The sequence below is a fragment of the Giraffa tippelskirchi genome, chromosome 14, assembly GCF_054371585.1.
Source record: "Giraffa tippelskirchi isolate mGirTip1 chromosome 14, T2T-mGirTip1v1.2.pri, whole genome shotgun sequence".
Classification (NCBI taxonomy): Eukaryota; Metazoa; Chordata; class Mammalia; order Artiodactyla; family Giraffidae; genus Giraffa; species Giraffa tippelskirchi.
Window position 1 is genome coordinate 61,849,375 of NC_137288.1, and position 9,052 is coordinate 61,858,426.

The following is a 9,052-nucleotide window of genomic DNA, read 5'->3' on the forward strand; positions in this document are numbered from 1 at the left end:
TCAAAAGTCAGAGCATGGTCAAAGTTGCTCTTATACTCCTGTTTCAATTTATGCCCCTTCTAGCTTGACAAGCCAGTCCACACCCAAATTTCCAGCTCTTCATTTCCAAGAATAGAACTGGAAATGGGCACCACCCTCAATGCAGAAATATACCAGGTTTCTACAAAGGCACACAAACTCTGCCCAGTCATATACCTCTCCCTCAGATAAAACAAAGACAAAGCTTGTCTATTTTTGAGATGTAATCAAAAAGGATAATCCAGGACTTACATGCAGATTACGTTTTTGCTTCTCTATAATGTAATTACCTAGTAGTAATAAAATAAGCTACCATTAACAGCATTAATTGACTTTCATATGAACTCATTGAAATATAGAATCCTGAATGTACAGACAGATCCAGGTCAACAAGGAGAAGTACTAGGACCCAGAGTTTCTTCCCCTCAACTTAGGGAAAAGGTTTCTTTCCCAACACTCCTAGCTTTGTTGTAATGCCATTACCCATTTCTCAATCACTTAAAATTCCAAAAGAAGTAGCTTTGACCCACTTTTCTTTCTTTTGTGGCCCTAATCCCTTTAGTCATCAATTTCTAAGCATTATTTCCTTGAAAAGTCTCACATCCTCCCTTCTTCTGTCCTCAGCCAGGGCAGGTCCTCAGTAACTACATGCTGCTCATGTCTTGCCCTAAGCTCCTCCTCATCTCATCTGCTTGATACATCTGCTAGACTTTCTACTCCTGGATGGCAAGGCTGGTCTTAACGATCCCCCATTGTAACACGGAGTAGGCAGGGAGTAAATTCCAGCCAAATGAACCACCAACAAACCTTGAAGTCCACAGAGTAGGTCATATCACCCATTTGACTATAATTACTGGTGCAGAGAGTTAATGAGTAGTGTGGATATTTTGCATTTATACAGGTGAGAAAGCCCAGGAAGGGCATTTTGACAGGTCAGTATTTTGGTCTTGTAAGCTCTTACAATCCTTGTCTTGAGTGCAGAACAATAAAACACAATTATTTCATGAGTACTTATAAATGGTAGTATAGACTCAGAAGAATTGACGTCAAATATTTCTTAAAGTTGACTGCAATATGGTGATTTATAGGAATAATATATGTTTGGTCTTCATCCACAGTTCCTAGCTCACAGCTCCCCAAACCCTTGGAATTTCCTGAGCAATAAGAGCAATGGGCTATTTGGTCTCTTGTCTTCTGCTCCTGGAAATACTTCAGGGAAGTTGACATTTAGATCCCACTCAAGCATGGGACTGGTTGCCAGGAGAACTGACCATGCATTTAGAGGGTTGGAACTTTCTGTACCACCCCCATCTCCACTCCACATTTCTCATTTCTGGGGAACATGGAGGGGTCTGAGTTTGAATCAGTTGCCTTTAGTCAATGATTTAGTCAATCATGATAATGTAATGAAGTCTCCATAAAAACCCAAAAAGGACAGCTTCTTGATTGTTTTGGGGGAGCTTTCATGTTGGGGAACCAGAAAACTTCTGTGTCCCCTGAGCCAGACCCTAAACACATCAGTCACAGAAGCTCCTTTGTTCAGGACTTCTCCTTATGTATTTCTTCGTCTGGCTGTTGATTCATGCCCTTTAATATCCTTTTATAATAAATTGGCACTCTAGCAAGTAAAATGTTTCTCTGAGTTTTGTGAACAATTCTGGCAAATTAATGGAACCCAAGGAGGGGGTCGTGGGAACCCCTGATGTATGGCAGATCAGTCAGAAACACAGGTAACAACCTGGACTTGCTCCAGGCCTCTGAAGTAGGGGGCAAGCTTGTGGGACTGAGCCCTTAACCTGTGGAATCTTATTCTATCTCCAGGTAAGACAGTGTCAGAACTGAGTTGAACTGCAGGACACCCTGCTGCCATCCACGAATTGCTTGTTGGTGTGGGGAAGCCTCCAAGGACACCAGATGGAACTGGGTCCAGAAACCCTCTTCATTTACTGTAAGGAATCGGAGGCTATGGTGAATACTCTGTCTGACCACAGAACATTGTTTTGTTTGATCACATACCCTTTCACACAAATCAGATATACTATAAATAGCGCCACTTGAAAATATAAAAATAAAAGAACACATCACTGGGGAAGTCACTTAACATTTCTAGGCCTCAGATTCCTTATCTGTAAAATGAGTTTGTACAAACCAGATGATCTCTGTGTTCCCTTCAATTTTGATGTTATTTTATTTCATATGCTAGACACACATCTTCTGCTCCTTAAATTAGCAAGTTAATTAGTTTGAGCATTTAGTTTTAAAAGCACACAGGCCAGTAAACTCCTGTATCTCCAGTGTATTTCTATGGAATATTCAGAGGGTTGGAAGCTATTTATTTTGATAAGGAAGGAGGTTTTTTTATTTTGAGCACCACCATGCTGCCAATCATTACCATCATATTATCATTTTAAGAAGACATTTTAAAGCCAAAAATTTAGTCTCTGGACAAAAGATAAACCTTATGTTTAAAACATTTACTTTATTTTTAAAAACTCATTGCAACCTCTTTATTTGTCTCATTTCACCACAGACTAATGAAAACTTAGTCACAGACTGATATCTGTTATCATCCTGACATCATTTCTTTTCCTCTGTGTGACCTAGGATGTATTAAATTCAGCTTCCCATCTGCGCATAAGGGTACAAGTAAATCCACCATTTCATCATCTATAAATATAAAATTTTGGCATTGGAATATGTATTAAATAGAAAAACCAAACGACATATTTCACCCCAATGTTTATGAGTGACAGTCACTCAGTCGTGTCCAACTCTTTGTGACCCCATGGACTACAGCCTGCCAAGCTCCTCTGTCCATGGAATTCTCCAGGCAAGAATACTGGAGTGGGTTGCCATTTCCTTCTCCACCCCAATGTTTATAGCTGCACTATTTACAATAGTCAAGGTACAGAAGCAACCCAAATGCCCATCAACAGATGAATGGGTAAAGATGTGGTATTACGTTGGTGAAAAAATTAATGATAGTTTTAAACCTGAATTTAAAATCATTATAACTAGGTTAACACATTTTATTAATCAAAATAGGAACCATTACAATCAACACATTTTTGCCAACGGGAAATAAGTTTTTCATTCCTGTAGCAAAAAATCCATGCTTCAGGATTCAGTGAACTCTTGGAAAGTATTTTCTGTGTGGAAAATGTGGAAGCATTTTCCCTGCAAAAAGTTGTCGAGATGCTTGAAGAAGTGATGGTCAGTTGGCAAGAGGTCAGGTAAATATGGCAGATGAGGCAAACTTTGTAGCCCAATTTGTTCAATTTTTGAAACATTGGTTTGCGACGTGCAGTTGGGAATTGTCATCAAGAAGAATTGGGCCCTTTCTTTTGACCAATGCTGGCTGCAGGCCTTGCAGTTTTCGGTGAAGCTCATCCATTTGCTGAGTATACTTCTCATATGTAATGGTCTTGCTGGGATTCAGAAAGCTGTAGTGGATCAGACCAACAGCAGACCATCAAACAGTGCCCATGACTGTTTTGGGCATAAGCTTGGCTTTGGTGCTTCCTCTTGGTCCAACCACTGAGCTGGTGGTCACTGGTTGTCATATAAAATCTGCTTTCTGTTGCACATTACAGTCCAGTCCAGAAATGGTCCATTGCTGTTGTGTAGAATAAGAGAAGATGACACTTCAAAATGACAATTTTTTAAATTTGTGGCCAGCTCATGCAGCACCTACTTATTGAGCTTTTTCGCCTTTCCAACTTGCTTCAAATGCTAAATGACCATAGGATGGTCGATGTTGAGTTCTTCAGCAACTTCTCATGTAGTTGTGAGAGTATCACCTTCATTGATTGTTTCCAGTTGGTCATTGTCAACTGCCAATGGCCAGCCTCCTCATCTTCAAGGCTCTCATCTCCTTTGCAAAACCTCCTGAACTACCACTGCACTGTATATTTCTTAGCAGTTTCTGGGTCAAATGCATAGTTGATGTTGTAAGTTATCTCCGCTGCTTTACGACTCATTTTGAACTTGAATAAAAAAATCGCTCGAATTTTCTTTTTGTCTAACATAATTTCCATAGTCTAATATATATATATAAAAGAAACAGCAAGTAATAATTCATTAGCAAAAAAACATAAAGCAAAAAATGTGCATTAAAATGATGTATAACATAATCACATTTATTTAAGAATGTATTCCAGTATCAAATGGCAAATTTAAACAAGGCAAAACTGAAATTATTTTTGCACCAACCTAATATATATACAATGGAATATCACTCAGCCATAAAAAATGAAACAATGCCTTTGCAGCAACATGGATAAATCTGAGACTATTAAGCTTAGTGAAATAAAATACTGCATGATATCACTTACATGTGGAATCTAAAAAAATAATACAAACAATTATATATGCAAAATAGGCTCACAGATGTAGGAAAAAATTAGTGGTTACCGAAGGGAAGAGAGGAGGGACAGGCAAATTAGGAGTATGGGATTAAGTGATATAAACTACTGTATATGAATAAATAAGCAACAAGAATACAGAACAGGGGATTACAGCCACTATCTTGTAATACACTTTTTTTTTTAAAGCTCTATTGAGTAGATTGCTGCTTCTCGAAGTCCATAATTGAGGTCCTGTTACAGTAGCCTCTGGAAACTCATTTATTTCTAAACTGCAGCTGATAGAGAAAAAAAGGAGTATTCTGTATTCTGTCTGCCAGCGTAAGTGGGGGCAGTGGAGACCACGCTCCAGCCCCAGTGGCCGCTGGCAGCCTGGACACCTGCATGTAACGAAGGGATGGGGTTCCAGGAGGAGCTGAGAGGTGCATTACATGTTCAGATTTGAAAGGCATCAAACCACCCGTCCAGCTACAAAAGCACTTTTGAAAAACACAACATTATCTTTTAGAGTAAAAAAAAATTTGTTGTTCACTTGCTCAGTCATGTCTAGCTCTTCATGACCCCATGGACTGTAGACAGCCAGGCTCCTCTGTCCATGGGATTTCCCAGGCAAGAATACTGGAGTGGGTTGCCATTTCCTTCTCCACTGTGATAGGTTTTAAGAGAATATACTCTGTAAAAATAACTGAATCACTGTGTTCACACCTGAAACTAATATGATGTTATAAGTCAACAATGTTTCAATTATAAAAACAAGAAGTAAGGTTAGTTGGGCCCATCCATCCATCTGAGTACACCACCACCAGCTATCTAAACTGACAGTGGACAACTGGGCTGTTCTCTGATTCCCAAAGTGAGAATGGAGTCATAACAACAGACAATGCTTAAAAATGCTTGTTTACCATCAGCTTCCCTTTTACAAATCCCACATTTGCCTTCTGTGCTCTGAAAAGAGACTGAGAAACATAAACATGGTTAAGTGTATGCATTCGGTGTAACACAGAGAGAATGCCCCACCTGTACACGTTTCAGTTCAGTTCAGGTTAGTCACCCAGTCGTGTCCAACTCTTTGTGACCCCATGGGCTGCAGCACGGCAGGCCTCTCTGTCCATCACCAACTCCTGCAGCTTCCTCAAACTCATGTCCATCGAGGTCCATCACCAACTCCTGGAGCTTCCTCAAACTCATGTCCATCGAGTCAGTGATACCATCCAGCCATCTCATCCTCTGTTGTCCCCTTCTCCCACCTTCAATCTTTCCCAGCATCAGGGTCTTTTCCAATGAGTCAGTTCTTTGCATGAGGGGGCCAAAGTATTGGGAACTTCAGCTTCAGCATCAGTCCTTCCCATGAATATTCAGGACTGATTTCCTTTAGGATGGACTGGTTGGATCTCCTTGCAGTCCAAGGGACTCTTAAGGGTCTTCTCCAACACCACAGTTTAAAAGCATCAATTCTTCGGCACTCAGCTTTGTTTATAGTCCAACTCTCACAACCATACATGACTACTGGAAAAACCATAGCTTTGATTAGACGGACCTTTGTCGGCAAAGTAATGTCTCTGCTTTTTAATATGCTGTCTAGGTTGGCTGGAAGAAACACAAGCTGGAATCAAGATTGCCGGGAGAATTATCAATAACCTCAGATATGCAGATGACACCACCCTTATGGTAGAAAGTGAAGAAGAACTAAAGAGCCTCTTGATGAAAGTGAAAGAGGAGAGTGAAAAAGTTGGCTTAAAGCTCAATGTTCAGAAAACTAAGATCATGGCATCTGGTCCCATCACTTCGGGAAATAGATGGGGAAACAGTGGAAACAGTGTCAGACTTTATTTTTTTGGGCTCCAAAATCACTGCTGACGGTGATTGCAGCCATGAAATTAAAAGATGCTTACTCCTTGGAAGGAAGCTTATGGCCAACCTAGATAGCATATTTAAAAGCAGAGACATTGCTTTGCCAACAAAAGTCTGTCTAGTCAAGGCTATGGTTTTCCCAGTGGTCATGTATGGATGTGAGAGTTGGATGGTGAAGAAAGCTGAGCGCCGCAGAATTGATGCTTTTGAACTGTGGTGTTGGAGAAGACTCTTGAGAGTCCGTTGGACTGCAAGGAGATCCAATCAATCCATCCTAAAGGAGATCAATCCTGGGTGTTCATTGGAAGGTCTGATGTTGAAGCTGAAACTCCAATACTTTGGCCACCTCATGTGAAGAGTTGACTCATTGGAAAAGACCCTAATGCTGGGTAGGATTGGGGGCAGGAGGAGAAGGGGACTACAGAGGATGAGATGGTTGGATGGCATCACCGACTCAATGGACATGGGTTTGGGTAGACTCCGAGAGTTGGTGATGGACAGAGAGGCCTGGCGTGCTGCAGTTCATGGGGTCGCAAATAGTCGGACACGACTGAGTGACTGAACTGAACTGAACTGAACTATGTTGGTCACAGCTTTTCTTCCAAGGAGCAAGCGTCTTTTAATTTCATGGCTGCAGTCACCATCTGCAGTGATTTTGGAGCCCAGAAAAAGAAAGTCTCTCACTGTTTGCATTGTTTCCCCATCTATTTGCCATGAAGTGACAGGACCAGATGCCTTGATCCTCGTTTTTTGAATGTTGAGTTTTAATCCAGCTTTTTCACTCTCCTCTTACACTTTCATCAAGAGGCTCTTTAGTTCCTCTTCACTTTCTGCCATAAGGGTGGTGTCATCTGCGTATCTGAGGTTATTGATATTTCTGCCAGCAATCTTGATTCCAGCTTGCGCTTCATCCAGCCCGGCATTTTGCATGATATACTCAGCATATAAGTTAAATAAGCAGGGTAACAATATACAGCCTTGATCTCCTCCTTTCTCAATTTGGAACCAATCTGTTGTTCCATGACCAGTTCTAACTGTTGCTTCTTGACTGGCATACAGAACTCTCAGGAGGCAGGTAAGGTGGTCTGGGATTCCCATCTCTTGAAGAATTTTCCATAGTTTGTTGTGATCCACACAGTACATGTTTCACTTGTCTCTAATTTTCAAGGCTTAATGCAAATGTCCTCCCTCTCCAGGAAGTCTTCCCCACCCCTTCCAATCAGAAGCAATCTGCCCCTTTTTGAACTTCCTCAGTCTTGTTTCATACTATTTTATCTCACTTTTCAGTTTCTTCCAACTTTGTGTTTAGTATTATACTGCTGTGCTATGCAAGTTGCTCAGTTGTGTCCGGTTCTGTGCGACCCCATGGACTGTAGCCCACCAGGCTCCTCTGTCCATGGGGTTTTCCAGGCAAGAATACTGGAGTGGGTTGCCATGCCCTCCTCCAGGGGACCTTCCCGACCCAGGGATCGAAACTGCATCTCTTAAGTCTCCTGCATTAGCAAGAAAGTTCTTCACCACTAGCGCTGCCTGAATATTGTAGTAAAAGATGTAAAAAAATCTTACTTGGTCTATCCAGTTGTAAAGTCCTTGGTGTTGAGAAGAAAGTCTTTGGACTTCATGTGTGAAAGTGAAGTCACTCAGTCTTGTCCAACTCTTTGTGACCCCATGGACACCAGGATCCTCTGTCCATGGGATTTTCTAGGCAAGAGTACTGGAGTGGGTTGCCATTTCCTTCTACAGGGAATCTTCCCAACCCAGGGATCAAACCCAGGTCTCCTGAATTGTAGACAGTCACTTTACGGTCTGAGCCACCAGGGAAGTCCTCAGGCACATTTAGCAGAAGATTCTACAGGAAATGAATTCTCAGTAAACTCAGGGAAGAATGAAGCAAGGGAAGAAGAAAAAAAACAACAAACCTTTAAGTCTGTAAGTTAAAGGAGAGGACTTTCTACCTGGAGAAGTCCTCCAAGGGAGGATTCAAGAGACAGTGAAGAAGCAGAAAAGGAGAGAGAGCTGGGTTAAAAAACCAGCCGATAAGTGAAAGGGATTATGTCTAAACAAATAAGGGGCAGAGAAAGGCAGGGAGAGGCATGCTGGGAACATTTTCTTTTTTGTTTCATGACCTTCCCTCCTCTCTCCTCCTGCTTTTCGAGTCTGCTTGCTCAATATGTTGACCTGCTACCAGAAAGAAGTGAGAGCTAGGCACGCATACGTGACAGCTACAGACAGGCTTGCGTTCTGAGAAGCCAAGTTAATTCCTTCCCTAGAATGTGAGGACTACTCCTCTGAGAGCAATCAACTGACTGACTCAGGAATTTTTCTCCACTGCCTATGAGCAGATTCATTCCTATAAGGAAATCACTGGAACATCTTGTTCAGCCAAATCATTTCTTCTTCAACAAAGTCCAAGCCAGTTCTCACAATGCCAGGCTGTCCCTCACTCACCCAGGACATTGTCTGGATAAATCATAGCCTGGGTCAGCAGGGAGTGGGGCAGAACCTTCTGTCTCAGAGGCATATCACTCACATACTGCTGTGTGATCATCCTTGCTAACTCAGAGCTACATTCATTTGACACCAGCTTCATTCCAACTGTTGAGCCCAGCAGTTCAGGTCTGGGCTTCTTAGAGCCAGCACCTCAGACTCAAGTGTCCAGAACAGAACCCTTCGCCTTTTCACACATCGTTTGCTTTTCTTCCTGATTCCTCAAGGCTTGATTTAACTTCACTCTTGTGGGTCAGGAAGCCTTCAGATCTATCTACTAACCAGCCCTAAAGGCTCTTTCTCTCTTGGGCCTAATCAGATGCCAGGATCTC

At 41.8% G+C, this 9,052-nt stretch overlaps 1 long non-coding RNA gene across 1 annotated transcript; it reads right to left on the minus strand.

Annotated features, from left to right (window-relative positions):
- Positions 1 to 4,138: 4,138 nt before the first annotated feature.
- On the minus strand, positions 4,139 to 8,275 carry LOC145534504 (uncharacterized). The gene is made up of 3 exons (XR_014074670.1): positions 8,189 to 8,275; positions 7,800 to 8,082; positions 4,139 to 5,888 (listed from the first exon to the last, which is right to left on the minus strand). It is a non-coding gene; the product is annotated as an uncharacterized LOC145534504 (long non-coding RNA).
- Positions 8,276 to 9,052: the final 777 nt, after the last annotated feature.